Genomic DNA, 17219 nt, shown 5'->3' on the forward strand with positions numbered 1-17219 from the left:
CAGTCCTAAGCTCTACAGGCAGCTGGTTCACAGAGAAGGCCCTCCCCCTGGGTATTGTCCGCCGGCAATCTTTTACCGGCGGTACCCTGAGCAGACCCTCCCTGTGGGAGCGCACAGGACGAAGGGAGCTTGATGCCGGCAGCAGGTGCTCCCTCAGATATCCCGGACCCAAGCCATTATCTTGAGCTGTCCATTGTCCCACACTGTATTATCAATCACACTTTTATATAAATTGAATAAATATTTATCTATATTAACAATTGTTTGGTATAATTTGAACTGGCAGCATGCTTGTCCTAACACAATTCCCTAAGGCTAGCCACACAGGTTAATGTATGCTTGAATGTTTCCAGTATTTTTAACATACAATCTACTAACTATCGGTACAGCTTTTGATGAGGAAATTTCTACAGCTGATCATAAATCAAACTTCACTAGTAATGTTCAGAAGATCAATAGCTCTTAAGCTGTGTAAATCACAGCAGACAATTTCAACTAATGTTGACAAAACTTCACCTGCAGTAATCTGTTCCCTTTAAAATTAAGTTTAATTGTAAAAACAAATAATCTAAAAACCACAACCATGAAGACATTTTCAAAGAGCTGATTACAAATGATCTGAAGATTGATGGGGAGGGGGAGATAATTCAATAGTTTTCAAATGCATCTCACTAAAACAGGAAATTGAAGAATTTCTATTTAGAAATGAAATAGAACATAACGAATGCAACTGAGTAGAATGAAGCTGCATATGGAAATATTTGCCAAATTATTTACAGAGAATCAGCAGTTTGCTAGAGTGTTCATTTGTTGCATCTTGCTTTCTTCTTTCCTTCGCATAAGAAAAAAAGCAGAATTTTGTGTGAAACTGAAGCCAAGAACCTTGGATTGTTGCTCACAAAACAACTAGGATTGTAAACCAACAAAAAACATTTGATTTATTCCTGAAAGAGAACCTTGGCTTATTAGTAATTGAAAATTATTTCTGTTTTGTTTCATTTGCTCACATAATAGTGGGGTTAATGAGCTATACGTAGTGCCACACTGTTTACAGAAAATAAGGATAACTGAAAAAATGGTATATCATTAAATGTAAGCAGAGCATTAAAATTAAGTTTCCCAATTTCAGTAATAATTCTCTCCTGGAATATAATAAATAAATGGGACATAAAATCTATTTTTTAGAAGACAAATACCCAATAGGAATACTTTTAAGTTTAGAACAGTGCTTCCCAGACTGAATGTCCTGATTCAATTTACTCATTATCAGAACAAAAAATTAATACCAAACTTTTTTTGATAGGGATGGTCAAAGCATTTTTTCTCAGCCAATACCTATATACATTTTTTAGTAACAGTAGATACTTCATATGGAGGGAATGTGATGGATCACATAGCATATTGCAGCTGGGATGCAACATTTAAAAATTTTCCTACAGCATTACAAGCAAGCAATAGTTTACCCACCTATCCCCAAATAAATGAAAATAGTTAATGGAACAGGAAAAAGTTTCTGCTTCACTGAACTATAAAAACAGGTAGCATTCTGCAAATTCATTGACATATCTTTTGAGAAGGCCAATTTTAGGGACTACCTATTTATTACATAGGGACGCGGTGGCTCAGTGGGTTAGGACGCTGAGTTTGTCGATCAGAAGGTCGGCAGTTTGGCGGGTCGAATCCCGAGTGCCGCGTAGCAGAGAGCGCCTGTTACTCGTCCCAGCTTCTGCCAACCTAGCAGTTCGAAAGCACATAAAAAATGCAAGTAGAAAAATAGGGAACACTCCGGTGGGAAGGTAACAGCGTTCCGTGCGCCTTTGGCGTCTAGTCATGCTGGCCACATGACCACGGAGACGTCCTCGGACAAGCGCTGGCTCTTCGGCTTTGAAACGGAGATGAGCACCGGCCCCTAGAGTCGGAAACGACTAGCACGCATGTGCGGGGGAACCTTTACCTTTTATTTATTACATAATGGTATCATGTTTTATTTCTCTTCTCTCACACATTTACACAATTGCAATTTTTATACTGTATTTTAAATATAAACTTTCTTCTGAAGTTTAACTTCAGAATGACTATAAAAGCTTCTTAAAGTAGCACAAGAAATTTCTGTTTCACTTATTCAAGCTCATTGAGATACAAATTGCTTGAAAGTTAAATATGCATTACTACCTACAATACATTAGTTCACCCTGTAGAAGCTACTTTTAGGTATCACTGCAGAATAAAAAATAGCATGCTCTTTAAATTTTCACTATACAAAAATCCTACTTTTAGACAATGAAAGCTTTACAACAGACATGTAACATTTTTTTCCTTTTCTTACACACATTGTAGTGAAAACAGATGTATGCAAATAGTAAAAGAATTTGTGCAAAATAACTCGGAGGTTTCACCCACCCCAAATGTTCACAGATGATTTTATTTTAGGTCTCACACTGGTAATCTTATAGACAAAGCATCTGCTGCAGGGAAAATCACTAGAAACATATCAGCCAAGAACTGCTTGTTCCACTCAACTCCCCTTTCTTCAAGCTGCAAAATTCAGGAAACAGTCAAACCTGTTTTCATCAAAACAAAGAAGAAACATGCCTCGAGTAGTTTTATCTTTCATCTATATAAACAAGAGCTGAAGTACTACACAGAGATTTTTCAAGATAATTAGAAGGCAACTTCTTTGGCATGAGAACCCAAGATCTTTGTTCCCAGATGATATCTCTGCTTTAGGTGTATGTGTGGTCCTGTTTCTTGTATCCTCAAGTGATGTTGCTATTTTAAATATCTTCCTAAAGTCAAACGAGAGAACCAATTCAATTTCCCACAGCCTCTATACAGCAACTGATATTATTCTCCCTTAAAATGTTTTGCTAAAATATGTGGATGTCTGTCTATCTTTTCCAGTGTCTGCAATTTTCTACTTGCCCCACAATGGCTTGGAAGAACAGAGATGCTTACAAATAAGTTGACCACCAGTATCTATGTGGTCTTAGCAATAACGTTAGCCATAGCACTTAAGACTTATATACCACCCAATAGTGCTTTACAGCAGAATTCCCCAACCTTTCTGGCTTTGTAGACCAGTGCAGGGGAGGGGGGATAGGGGAGAGGATGGTTTTGCGTGAGCAGTGGGAAAGCGTGCGCATAGCTCCATTTGCGCAAGTGGTGGGCCCAGTAGTGGGCAATGGCCAAGGGTTTGGGGACCCCTGCTTTACAGCACTCTCTGGGCAGTTTACAATGTGAGCATATTGCCCCCCAACAACTGACCCTGGAAGGATGGAAGACTGAGTCAACCTTGAGCCTGTCAGTATCAAACTCCAGATTATGGGCAGAGTTAGCCTGCAGTACTGCATTTTAATCACTGTGCCACCACTTTAGGAGATGAGCCCAAGAAATAGCATGAAAATTAAAAATGCACTGAGTTAGTTTATGGCCAAGCTATAAACACAAAACATTTGATGTGATTTCACATTTGTAAGTATTATTTATTTATTTATTTATTTATTTATTTATTGATTGATCGATTGATTGATTGATTGATTTGATTTGATTTGATTTGATTTGATTTGATTTGTATACCACCCTTTTCCCTAAGGACTCAGGGCGGTGAACAGTGACATAAATATCCAATGCACAAATACAGATATTCAAAACATTAATGTAGAAGATAAGTTACCTTAAAACAATAATTACAACAGAACCCGTCAGACCAGACCGGATTGCTCAAACAGATAGGTTTTTAGGTCGTGTCGGAAGGAGCGAAGTTCGGGAACCATCCGGAGCTCAACCGGCAAACGGTTCCATAGGTCAGGCGCGCCCACAGAGAACGCCCTCCCTCTGGGAGCCACCAGACGGCATTCTCCGAACGGCGGAACCCTTAGGAGGCCCTCTCTGTGGCAGCGCACTGGACGGAGGGAAGTTGATGCTGGCAGCAGGTGATTCCTAAGGTACTCCGGACCCATTCCATGTAGGGCTTTGAAAACCATTACCAGCACCTTGAATCTTACTCGGAGGACAACTGGGAGCCAATGCAGCTCACGGAGTAGAGGTGTAACATGGGAGTATCGGGAGACTCCCAACACAACTCTCGCGGCTGCATTCTGTACCAGTTGGAGCCTCCGAGTGGTCCTCAAGGGCAGCCCCATGTAGAGAGCATTGCAGTAGTCTAAACGAGAGGTCACGAGTGCATGAGTGACCGTACGCAGGGCATCCCGGTCTAGATAGGGCCGTAATTGGCACACCAGGCGAACCTGGGCAAAGGCTCCCCTAGTCACAGCTATTATGTGGTCTTCCAAGGAAAGCTTTGAATCTAGGAGGACTCCCAAGTTGCGAGCCCGATCTACGGGGGGTAATAACTCACCCCCCATAGAAAGAGATGGAATATTCTGAATATCCCGAGATGCCGGTACGTACAGCCACTCAGTCTTGTCAGGGTTGAGTTGAAGCCTGTTCCTCCCCATCCAGATCCGAAATGCTTCCAGGCAACGGGACATCACATCGAGGGCATCACTGAGGTGGTTTGGGGTCGAAATAAAAAGCTGGGTATCATCAGCATACTGGTGATACCCGACTCCAAAACCATGAATGATCTCACCTAGCGGTTTCATGTAGATGTTGAATAGGAGAGGCGAGAGGACCGATCCCTGAGGGACTCCACAAGTGAGAGGCCTCAAGGTCGACCTCTGCCCTCCTGTTAATACCGACTGCGAACGTCCCATGAGATAGGAGAACCACTGAAGAACCGTGCCTCCCACTCGCAATCCCTTGAGACGCTGCAGCAAGATACCATGGTCAATCGTATCAAAAGCCGCTGAGAGATCTAGAAGGACTAGGACAGAGGAACAGCCTCTGTCCCGAGCTCTCCAGAGATCATTTATCAGTGCGACCAATGCCGTCTCTGTGCTGTGTCCGGGCCTGAAACCCGATTGGTACGGGTCCAGATAGTCAGTTTCCTCCAGAACCGAAGGGAGCTGATGCGCCACCACACTCTCAACAACCTTAGCAAGAAAGCGAAGGTTGGAGACCGGACGAAAGTTGTTTAATATAGTTGGGTCCAAGGTAGGTTTCTTGAGGAGGGGTCTCACCACCGCTTCTTTCAAGACGGAGGGGAAACAACCCTCACTCAGGGAGGCAGATATCACCGCCTGGAGCCAGCTTCGTATTCCCTCTCGAGCTGAATAAACCAGCCAAGAAGGGCACGGATCTAATAAACAAGTGGTGGAGCTCAGCTTCCTCATAATTCTGTCCACTTCTTTTGGGGTCACAGGGTCAAACTCGTCCCATATAACATTGACAAGACCACCCATGTCCTGATTAATGTCTGATGTCAGTGATCAGTTCAGTAAAAGAAGCAAACTGATGCTCCAAATGAGACAAAAAAAGCCCACTTTACCCTAAATTAACTGGTTGTAAATCAAGGACTGCCTGATTTACAATTTTAAACTTCTCGGAAACAAAGGAAGAGTGTGATACTTCTTAAATATATTTAATAAACACAAGTGTTGACATGCTGCTATAAGGTTGACAGTAAAATTGTATCAGACTTTTACCACATAAATTTTTGAGTCATTTCTTGCAACTACTATTGTAAAGTCAAAATTTCCCAATAGCTTTAAAATACAATGAATTGTTTTCATTTAAATGCTTTTCACCTACCAATGAAGCCAATTTCCTTGACTAGTTTCTGTTTCCTCTTTGCAGATCATCTGATCTCCAATATAATCACTTACCCTTTATTAAGCCAAAATAAACAGTCATCTAAATGGCATGCTGATGAGCTGATAGCTAGGTTGGTATAAGCCAGAACAGCAAATACTTAAATCCTTTATAACAATAAAATATGACAAGGCCAATGAAGACATAATAGAAACACTGAAGAATACAGTTGATTCATATAATCCAACTTTTGAGTAATATTTTGTATACCCCTTATTTTTTATAGTTATGACCTTATTATGACACAATAGCATTGTTTTTCTTACAGAGTTCTTGAAAATATTCTATTAATTAGTTATTAGTCTTAGTTATTTCATGTATGTTTTAAAACCATTACAGAAGAACACGAAAAGAAAAAGACCTTTAATTAATTTTGTCACGAATGCAATTTTTAATCATTCTAAATAATCAGGGATTTAGTCAGATAAATGAAGCTAATTATCCATTTCAACCATATTGTGGTTAAAATACTGTGCACCTCATTTTGTGAAACCCTAATTTTGGCCTTCTTTGCACACAATGATAAGCAAGATTTCTGGTTCACTTGGGAATAAGCAACATGCCAGTGCATACAGTTCAATCAATTTCACTTGGTTTCTTCTGCTAATGGCACAGTTAACAACCCAACACAACCCCAATGATGTTTTTTAAATCATGACATGCAGATTAGGAAGTCTGGTTTGTTTTTCTGTTGATATCATAAGCAAATAGAAATTATTCTACAAAGGCACAAAAACACCTTGATGCAAACAAAGTCATCACTAAAAGTCAACATGGGTTTGTCAAAAACAGATCATGCCAGACAAATCTTATTACATTCTTTGACCAAGTGACAAAATTAGTGGACCAGAGGAACGCTGTAGATATAATTTACTTGGACTTCAGTAAGGCGTTTGACAAAGTAGATCACAACCTACTACTTGATAAGATAGAAAAATGTGGGTTAGATAGCATCACCACCAGATGGATTTGTAGCTGGCTGACAGGCCGTACTCAGCGTGTGGTCCTCAATGGAACTGCATCTACATGGGGGGAAGTGTGTAGTGGGGTGCCCCAGGGCTCTGTTCTGGGCCCAGTGCTCTTCAATATCTTCATTAATGATTTGGATGAGGGGATAGATGGGGAACTCATCAAATTTGCAGACGACACCAAGCTGGCAGGAATAGCCAATACTCCAGAAGATAGGCTTAAGATACAGAAGGATCTGGACAGACTCGAACACTGGGCACTATCTAACAAAATGAAATTCAATGGTGAAAAAAGTAAGGTTCTACATTTAGGCAGGAAAAATCAAATGCATAGGTATAGTATAGGTGGTACCTTACTCAATAGTAGTAACTGTGAGAGGGATCTCGGAGTCCTAGTAGACCATCACTTAAATATGAGCCAGCAGTGTGCTGCAGCTGCCAAAAAAGCCAACACAGTGCTAGGCTGCATTAACAGAGGGATAGAATCAAGATCACGTGAACTACTAATACCACTTTACAATGCCTTGGTAAGGCCACACCTGGAATACTGCATCAGTTTTGGTCACCATGATGTAAAAAAGATGTCGAGACTCTAGAAAGGGTACAGAGAAGAGCAACCAAGATGATTAGGGGGCTGGAGGCTAAAACATATAGGGAACGGTTGCTGGAATTGGGTATGTGTAGTTTAATGAAGAGAAGGGTGAGGGGTGACATGATAGCAGTGTTCCAATATCTCAGGGGCTGCCACAAAGAAGAGGGAGTCAAGCTATTCTCCAAAGCACCTGAAAGCAGGACAAGAAGCAACGGATGGAAACTAGTCAAGGAGAGAAGCAACCTAGAACTAAGGAGAAACTTCCTGAAAGTTAGAACAATTAACCAGTGGAACAACCTGCCTCCAAAGGTGGTGAATGCTCCAACACTGGAGGTTTTTAAGAAGAGACTGGACAGCCATTTGTCTGAAATGGTATAGGGTTTCCTGCCTGAGCAGGGGGTTGGACTAGATGACCTCCAAGGTCCCTTCCAACTTATTATTATTATTATTATTATTATTATTATTATTATTATTATTATTATTATTTATTATTATTATTATTATTATTATTATTATTATTATTATTATTATTATTATTATTATTATTTACCGTGTTTGTTGTGGCTTAGATTTCGGAGGGTTAAGAAATTTGATTTAATTGTACTATGTCTATTTTACACCTAATCACGGTTTTCATTTATTCCCCAACTCCATTATTTATAGTTCTTCTTTTGTTGTTCCATTTTAACAAGTCATGTCATGATCATATAATCAGTTCAATTCAAGGGCAACAAATCTTTTAATGTCCCATATTCATTGCACAAAAGTCATAAAAAACCTGAAGAAATAATACAAATTTCCTGAAATAATCACATTGTGAAAGCCCATTCCTTTTGGGATGGGGGTGGGGGGATGGGGCAGAATCCTAAGGAAGAATCAGAATGAATATTTCAGTGCTTGGATGGATCATGGAAAGTTCTAGCAGGTTCACTGTGTTCTTTCCAGTGACTTTCATGTTTGTAAGTCAGCCTACGACATTTGTTTTCACGAAAGCTTAGTGACAACATATAATCATCAAATCAGCACAGAAGAAATGAATATATTACCATTATAAAGCAGTATTCCAGATTGTGGTAAATAAAAGCTCACAAGTTCAGCTTCTAAAGATAGATCTTCAAGCTAGTTCCCTGTCATTATTACTGTAGGGATGTTTACATGGGTGTATAGTTTGTTTACTGCAAAGAGCCTTGTAGAGACAATAGTTACATTGCATTCCCTAAGATTACCTCCACTGGAAGCTACACCACCCACTAAGTCGAGTAGAGGTCTGCATTATTCTGAAGTGCAGCATTTTCATTTCTTTCTCCAGGAAATTAAAACTAATCCTTCAGAGTCTGACACGTGAGAAAATATGCAAGGACACTATGGAACAAAATTGAACTGGAATCTACAAAACCATTTATGTTTGATCAGAGCATGTTGTATGTTCACTAATTAGTTCATTCAGTCATTGTGTAAATGTTTTGTAGATTTTTTTTTCCCACTTGTATGTGTTGTCCCAATCTACAGATTTTTATTCATAATTTTTGAGCTGGTAAATATTTAGACATATGAATAGACTGTGAATTATGTGCTCTTTTTTGCCATGTCACTTGAGAAAAAAATCTGTAACATATTTTTTGACAGCCCTACTAAAAACTAAGTCTGTTTCCTGCCTTTGCTGACATAGCTGAGAATAAATGAAAATGAATCGCCTTCCTTGGCATAGTCTCAATATATCGGTCTAATGCAGGGGTCGGCAACCTCGGCTCTTTTATGACTCGTGGACTTCAACTCCCAGAATTCCTGAGCCAGCATAGCTGGCTCAGGAATTCTGGGAGTTGAAGTCCACGAGTCATAAAAGAGCCGAGGTTGCCGACCCCTGGTCTAATGGTTCTATTCCGTTAGGCTGCAAAATTGTTGAGAATTTGTGTACTGGGCCTTGCATTTGATCTTGTTTTTCATGACAATGGGGACTAAACCATTTTGACTCTGGTTTGTTAAACAGGCTCTGTATAAATCCACCCATTTCTACACACGATCCTTTAAAATCTTTCCAATGAGCATGCTTATTAATTGTTGAGTCAGTGAAAGGAAATATGAAGGTAGGAGGCTTCCATATTTCACAGCAGTCCAAGGCAATTCACTGGGAGGGAAGACGAGCTTAATTCCCCTTCCATTTACTTATCCTGAGCAAAGCTGCTGATTGTTGGGGGCAATATGCTGACTCTGTAAACCGCTTAGAGAGGGCTGTAAAGCACTATGAAGTGGTATATAAGTCTAAGTGCTATTGCTATTCTCTGTATCCCAGCAATTCAGAAATTTTTGCAAGGATCTTTGGAGGTGGAAAACCTAATCTACTCTACTCCGAGAAATTCTGAGTCCTGCTATGGGAATTGTTAGCAGCTGGAAATGTGTACTTTGTTTCCTATTCATCTAATAAGCTTGTCCATCTGACTGGGGAAAAGAGGAACTACTACAGCAAGGTAGGTCTAATTTCTTTAGAGAGAACCTATCCATAGTCCAAAGTAGGAAACCAACTTGTTCCACTTTGAAAAATTATTTAATTATTAGTTCTTCCTTTCATTAGAGTCACTAACTTCTCCGAGAACCTGAACAGTTAATGATATTTACATTAGAATTGTCTTTGTTTGTCCTCTTGTATTCTTTCCATTATGAAATGGGTCTGTGTTATGTACTTTTGTCAACAGACAGATTGATACAAAAGACAGCTAAAAACAAAACTATAAATATTGGTGGTAGATGAATATATTATATATTTCTTTCAATCTCATATAAAAATGGCTGAGTAAAATTTCCCACCTCATTCCATTAAATTACCTTTCCACAATGTGTCTACTACTACTGAGACAACTTTCTTTCCAATGAGGTTTGGTGTCAAGAGTATGTCACTTGGACAAAGCGACTGAATAGATAAAAGTAATAAGCAAAACAGTACTGCAATCATCAAACAGTTCTTTACCATTATAAATTTCTATTTCTCTCTGTTGGGGTGGCTAATCTTTTGCCCTTATATTCTAGAATGCTTTCTTCTATAGAAAATTAATCGTATAAAACACCCCATCATTCAGAAATGAAGAACCTGAAACAATACTTACCTGTCCACTGACCTACCTATCCCCTCCTAATATCAGAGTAAATTTAGCAATAGGTAAAGGTAAAGGTTCCCCCGCACATGCGTGCTAGTCGTTTCCAACTCTAGGGGCCGGTGCTCATCTTTGTTTCAAAGCCGAAGAGCCAGCGCTTGTCCGAGGACGTCTCCGTGGTCATGTGGCCGGCATGACTAGACTAAATTTAGCAATAGATATGACAAATTACCTGCCTAGTATGATTTGACAAGGATAAGTGATCAAGTGCAAAGCTGCACCATAATTGACTCTTATTTTTTCCCAATTTAGTGCCACCAATCAAAGCCCTCAAGAGACTACATATTCGTGCTGTTCCTGTGCAACATTTTTGGCTTACTTTCTAACCAACAGGGAGTTTATTCCCTTTGGGGGATAAAAGTAACAGATATGCTAAAGTAGAACACCAAAGAACTGTTTTAATATACTGTCCTGCTTTAATGCTGATGGCATTCAGGAACAGGGGCAGAATATCAGATGTGTTCTTCGTTTATGTACATTTTGTACTTGCATGCATACATGTATTTTTTTTTTGCATGCATGCTAGGAGAACATTGACTTCAATAGGTAAAGGTAAAGGTAAAGGTTCCCCCGCACATGCATGCTAGTCGTTTCCAACTCTAGGGGCTGGTGCTCATCTCCGTTTCAAAGCCGAAGACCCAGCGCTTGTCCGAGGACGTCTCCGTGGTCAAGTGGCCGGCATGACTAGACGCCAAAGGCGCACGGAACGCTGTTACCTTCCCACTGGAGTGGTCCCTATTTTTACGTGCTTTCGAACTGCTAGGTCGGCAGAAGCTGGGACGAGTAACAGGCGCTCACTCTGTTACACGGCACTCGGGATTCGACCTGCCAAACTGCCGATCTTCTGATCGACAAGCTCAGCGTCCTAACCCACTGAGCCACCGTGTCCCTTTTTTTACTTCAATATGACTCTGTAATAAACATAAGGCTTTTTCCCAAGGTACAAATATTTAATTAAATAATAAAAGAAGCAATTTCAAGCTATATGATAGATAATGTGCATACTGGATATATCATAGTTGCTTTATTTTTTACATACTCAAGAACATATCTCCCTCTATCCGTTACTAATTTTAGCCTAAATAAAAAACTTATTTCGCCACTTCAAGAAAGGCAAAACCTTAGGTCCCATCCTATTTTTCTGGTATCACAACATCACCTCCTGAGATGTTTAAAAAAAGGTGTTTCACATCTACAAGAAAATTAACCATCCTGTAAGCACATCGAATAACCTTTGTCCACAAGAAATGATATGCTAGCCTGACTATTTTTCCAACCAATCAACTAACTCCATGATAAAACACAACCCAATGATTGAATAAAATCTGGGAAATGTGTACAGTAACATCAGCCAGTGAAGCCTATCACCTAGTATTCGAGATCCCAATGATGAGATTAACCAAGGTGAGTTTAATGGGCTTCTTTTACCTGGGGAAAATAGTTTTCTTTTTTAAAAAAATCACAATTTCTATATTTGAAGTCAGAAGCCTAGATAGATCAGGGATATTAAAAACCATATATTGCATGTAAATCAATAAAACTATTTGGCAGCTTTACCGTACAAATATGGAACTCTGCAAGAGATACCCTGCACTAATGTAAAATAGCTACTCTTACAATGTCTGATCGATTGAGGACCAGGCCTATGGTCCTCCTCAAGAAATGGCCTCTTCCAAAAGGGCGGTTGAATCAGCCTTCCCGTATTTGACTGAATTATGAAACTGCTGGGCAAATAAATTAACGTCTGAATTCCTCTATCATCAGCTGTATACACAAAGTATGGCTCTGGATTTTTAACCCGTGTCAGTATCAGTGACTACAGTATAATAATATAACAATCTTCCTGGAAAGTTTAAATTTTGGACAATGCGGCTGTGGTCTCTCTTGTCAGGTTATGTCCAGAAAATGGTGCTGGAAGACAACTGTTTGGCATACAAGCCACAGTCCTATCAAATGCTAGAGTTGCCTCTTATCCCTTAAGTTGTTCAATTTCCGCATAAAGCAGCTGAGAAAGCTTATTCAGAGCTTTTAATTTAGGTACTGATTTAGTTGTACTGCTCCCTGCCAAGAAAACAGTTAATTCCATTGATGATACCCAAGTTCAGCATTGGGCTACACGGGGTGAACAGGTTGAAATAAAATCCAGACAAGCGAGGTGTTGGAAAGCAATCAGCTAACTCTGGAACTGTGTTTCAGCCTGTTTTAGAACAGACTGCATTTCCTTGAAAGCACAGGATTATCACCTGGAAGTGCTCTTTGATCGTGACTGATACAGGAACTTAATTACAAGGATGCTTTTGCATAGTTATATCTAACATACCACTGGCAACTGTTCCTAAATAGGACAAATCTAGCAAAAGTTATCCATGCTTTATTTAATTACATCCTATTTGATCACTGCTGTGGATTCTTAATCAGCGTTCAGAAGTTTTAATGGGTACAAAATGTAGCAGCAAGGCTAACTAGTACATGTGAACTATCTTATGCTGAAAGATAGAAAAGCATCCTAGGGTAGCATTTGCCTTTTTAAAAGCTGCAGCACATTTATTTTAGAGACTGTCCATCTAACTCAAAGAGCAACGCTGAATGGTAAGAGTGGCTGTGCATTAAAAACAGTTCCTGAAAGCACTGCGTGGCTTCAGTGATTCATCAACTCAAGAAAGGAATGGCTGCCATTTTAAGTAATTTGTATTTAAGAGTTGTCCTTAAATCATACATTCTTAATTTGAAGACTGCCTGTACAAGAATCCTTCCTGTGAGTTTTTAGAATTCTGTTATTTTTTTTAAAATGTAGAATTTGAAATTGAACCCTTCCCATGGGAAAATGCTGTTGATTAGATAAAATATGATAACAGGAAGGTTGGACACTAGAGGGAGTTAGACAGAAATAAAGATTATAATTAAAGGAGAAGAGACTCACTAATACAGAACGGAGCAAAATACTTTTAATGCTGGAAGAATTCAAGGATATTTGGGAACAATGCACTCAGAAATTAATTCTTAAAATTGTCTGCAATTATAAAAATGGAATTAAAAGAGATTATAGAAGAGAAACAGGTTATACTGGACAAAGCAGACTGAGGCTATTTGAATAGGGATTTAAAAATGACAGATTACAGGAATGATATGGAAAAAGATGTTACACTAGATTTAAAATGAAACTGGCTGATATTTTAATTAAGAGAGACATACAAATAACAATCCAGAAAAGTGATTTTGATAACTTTCTTATTTTGGATTTACAAAAGAGACATGTTAAAAGTTTTGAAGGTACTTTGGAGAAAACAAATGAAAAGAAATTAAATTCTGCGACACTATTTAAAGAGATTAAAGAGGAAGATTGTTAAAAGCAAAGTGAAAGAATACAAAGTTGATATATTTAACCAAGGTTAAAATATATGATGTATGTGGAAACTCTTAATGGATTTTTGCTCACAAGAACTGAATGATGAGGCTTTAAAGATTTGTTTAAGGTAAGAGATGAAATATGGGAAGAGGGGATCTTTTGTCCTATTTTCATAGAAAGTGATAAGCTGGTGTTAAAAGTAAGGAAAGGAGTATGAAGTTGGTTTACTTGATTGAACTTAAAATATATATATGTTATTTCTGGTAACTCTTAATAGACATTGGCTAATTAGAGGTGAATGAAGAAGTTTTAAAGAATTTGTTTACAGATAAGAGAGGAGATGTTTTTTATTTTTGTATCTCTAAATTTTAATAAAATTATTTAAAAATTAAGTAATTGTTACAATATGTGATTATAACAATAGATGCAAAACTCTATATATGCTTGGCTAATGCAAGTATTATTCAAGTGCATATATATTTTAAAACACACACACACACACACACACACACACACACACACACACACACACACACACACAAAGTGTCTGACAGAGCACCCGGTCTAGCCAAATATGGGACAGAGTAATCTGCCTTTCAGAAGGGTATGGCTAGCTGATGAGAGCTAAGTAGCTCGAAATAGCTATACTAGTCTCCCTTTAACTCTTTGTCAGTAAGATTTACTATGTATATATTTTCTGGAAGTTGAAGTCCACGAATCATAAAAGAGACAAGGCTGCCTACCCCTGTACAATCTATACAAAATCTATGTCTATAGGCAATCAGCTCTTATGTGGTAATGCAATCACGTCTTCAATCTACTGAGTAAACTGAGCCATATGTTTATCTTTCTAATGTTGTAATATCAATTCTTTAGCCACAGTAAAGGATAATACGTAGAAATACATCTTTTAAAAGAAGCATTATCTTTATTATATCACCAACAAAATGCTGTTTTTGACAGTCCTTTTCTATACAAACATAATGAAGTCCAATAAATTCTAAATGTGTCTTTGTCAGAGTGCTCATATCATTCGAAATGTGCCTCCCAGCTCCACGACTGAATATCCTATATTACAACAATAAAATAGATAAAAATACACAGACAAAAATACACCTGGCATGCTCACCTAAAGTCAATTTAATTTCTTTCTAGAGAACTTACTTCTAGAAAAAAAATCTTAAGTTGGTTTTAGTAACTCAGTAACTAAAATTCTAACCTGAAGTCATATATAAGATCCTTCAGATAAACAGCCTTGCTAAATAGCTTCTTTAACATCTCGGTGCAACTAAGAATATTGATTACACTGTTCAATCAATGAGCACTGTAACTGATAATGTGACAAGAGTGTAAGTCTGAGCATTGTAAGTGATGAGGCAGCATAATATAAGCTCTGATGTTTAGAAACATTGCATGGAAAATTCTGACAAAGTTAGGCTGAATTAGCTGTGGAAGAAATTAAACCAATTATGAAGCATAAGATAGTTATTCCACCACCCACTGATAGGTATATAGGGAAAAACAAGTACATACTGTTGTTTTTTTAAATCACAGCTGCTCAAGTCAATTTTCTATGATGAAAACAAAAACAGAAATAAAACACAAGCAATGAGTTAGCATTTAAATAAAGCATGAATATATATCGCCAGGAAATAAAGAAGTGGCTGGTCAGTTGCTTCCAAGAAATTCTCAAGTTTTGAACACAAGCAACTAGCTTTAAAGCTGTAGGTTTTTTTTAAAGTATTGCAGCTAACAGCAGCTAACAGCAGACGTATCAAGCATTAAAATATCTAATCACATTCTAATACTACACCATTCAAAAAAATTCTGTCTGCCTCTTTATCCTCCATAATATTTTGCCAGCACAGATGGGGAGAATAGCAAGGTGCAAAGAAACAGTATTTTTGTATCATCAACTACTGTTGAGTTCTTCTCATCCTTACATCTTGAACATTTTTTTAGACAAAACTTTTAAGGACACAGGAACATTTTTTTTCCTGGCATCAAGTTCTCCTACAAATCATAGGAATACTATCTGAAACAAACAGAACGTAAGGCAAGCTTAAATGCAAATGACCTTTTGCAGTTTTCCTTTTGCAGTGGAAAAATGAAAGGATCAGGAAATAGTGCAAAACCTAAAGAAATAATGGCATTTTTCCAAATAAATAGCCTTTCTTCATTACGCCAGTATTTCTTCAGTTCTCAGATAACAGTCATGTAACTATTTGCATGAACCCAACATTTAGTAACCTGCTTATAAGATGGCCAAAGGGACAGAAAGGTTGGAAAAGTTATTAGATGTACTAGGAGGAAAGCTTGGGACCAAATAAGAATTCAGACAGAGAAGGACAGGTAGAGGGGAAGAGGCAGAAAAATCCGCAAGCCCCTACTGATAAAAACTTCAAACATAAACTCATCCACAGCATTATTATAGCCCATTCCCTTGCATTTTCTTATGATTACAGCATGTGCAATATAAGATATTTCATTCAGGTTAAGTGTTATGCTTATGTAGGTCAGACTTATCTTTAACCATATTCTTCTGCCTTAACCCTAACCACAAGCACTCAAGCCTCATGGTTTTTCCCCCATCTATAGTTCAACACTTTCCCACTTTGTCTTTTCCTGAAGAAGGATACTATACCCTTTGATAGAAACTGCCAACACAGCATTAACAGGTGACCAGCTGTTCCTTCAACTGTTAAATTGACTGACAAAACCAAGCAGGCCCAACTTCTAAATTTAAAATACTTTTTGTTTTTTTTTTAATTTTCTTAACTGCAAGCAAATATTGGTCTGATACATACTTAGGCTGTTGAGGATAAATACCCAAAATTCCTAATGCTTCATATTGTGGTTGCACTGGTAAAATCACCAGCAAGATATTATAGGAGTATTGTCATGTTATGGCTATTTCTTCTACCTTTTTCTATTGGGTAGAAGCCAGGAAGAGACCACTCACAACCCCCTTGGTTACAGATTCTAGTCAACCACTAAATAATGGATTACTAACGAATCAGAAATCCAGATTTGCACATTATACTGCATTATTAACAAACTTGAATTTACATGTTGCAAACCCATGCTTAAATCATTTGGGAACTTAATTTCTTTTTTAAAAAAAACAACTACATTCAATTAATTCACTTGATTTGTGAAATTACGAAAAAAGAAATACAGTATCAAAGTTTGTATGAAAGAATTTCAACTTAGGAGAGTTCCTAAACTGGAAAATGAATTCAATCATTTGATGTTTTTTAATTGTCTTAAACTACAATAAACTGCAATCTCGTAAATCACTCGTAAATAAAACTGTTCAAAATGTTCATGAGTATACATAATTGAAATGTTAGTTGCTGTAGAAATCCCACTAGGACTTTGTTCTCAGGGGGGAGGGCGGGATTTGCTCACTTTGGATGTTTTCCCAGTGTATGAAATAAGAAGTATGAAAATGT

The 17219-nt window shown here is 38.1% G+C and overlaps 1 protein-coding gene and 1 long non-coding RNA gene across 4 annotated transcripts in view; one reads left to right on the top strand and one right to left on the bottom strand.

Moving 5' to 3' along the window:
* Positions 1-17219, bottom strand: part of WNK3 (WNK lysine deficient protein kinase 3) — a 94239-nt gene that overhangs the window by 70115 nt on the left and 6905 nt on the right. The window lies entirely within an intron of this gene.
* Positions 9345-17219, top strand: part of LOC310636712 — a 77584-nt gene continuing 69709 nt past the window's right edge. For both annotated transcript variants that reach the window (XR_014491769.1, XR_014491770.1), the window contains exons 1-2: positions 9345-9737; positions 10671-10982. This is a non-coding gene — a long non-coding RNA (uncharacterized lncRNA). The remainder of the gene's footprint in view (positions 9738-10670; positions 10983-17219) is intronic.

Source organism: Vipera ursinii (genome assembly GCF_947247035.1).
Source record: "Vipera ursinii genome assembly, chromosome: 2".
Lineage (NCBI taxonomy): Eukaryota > Metazoa > Chordata > Lepidosauria > Squamata > Viperidae > Vipera > Vipera ursinii.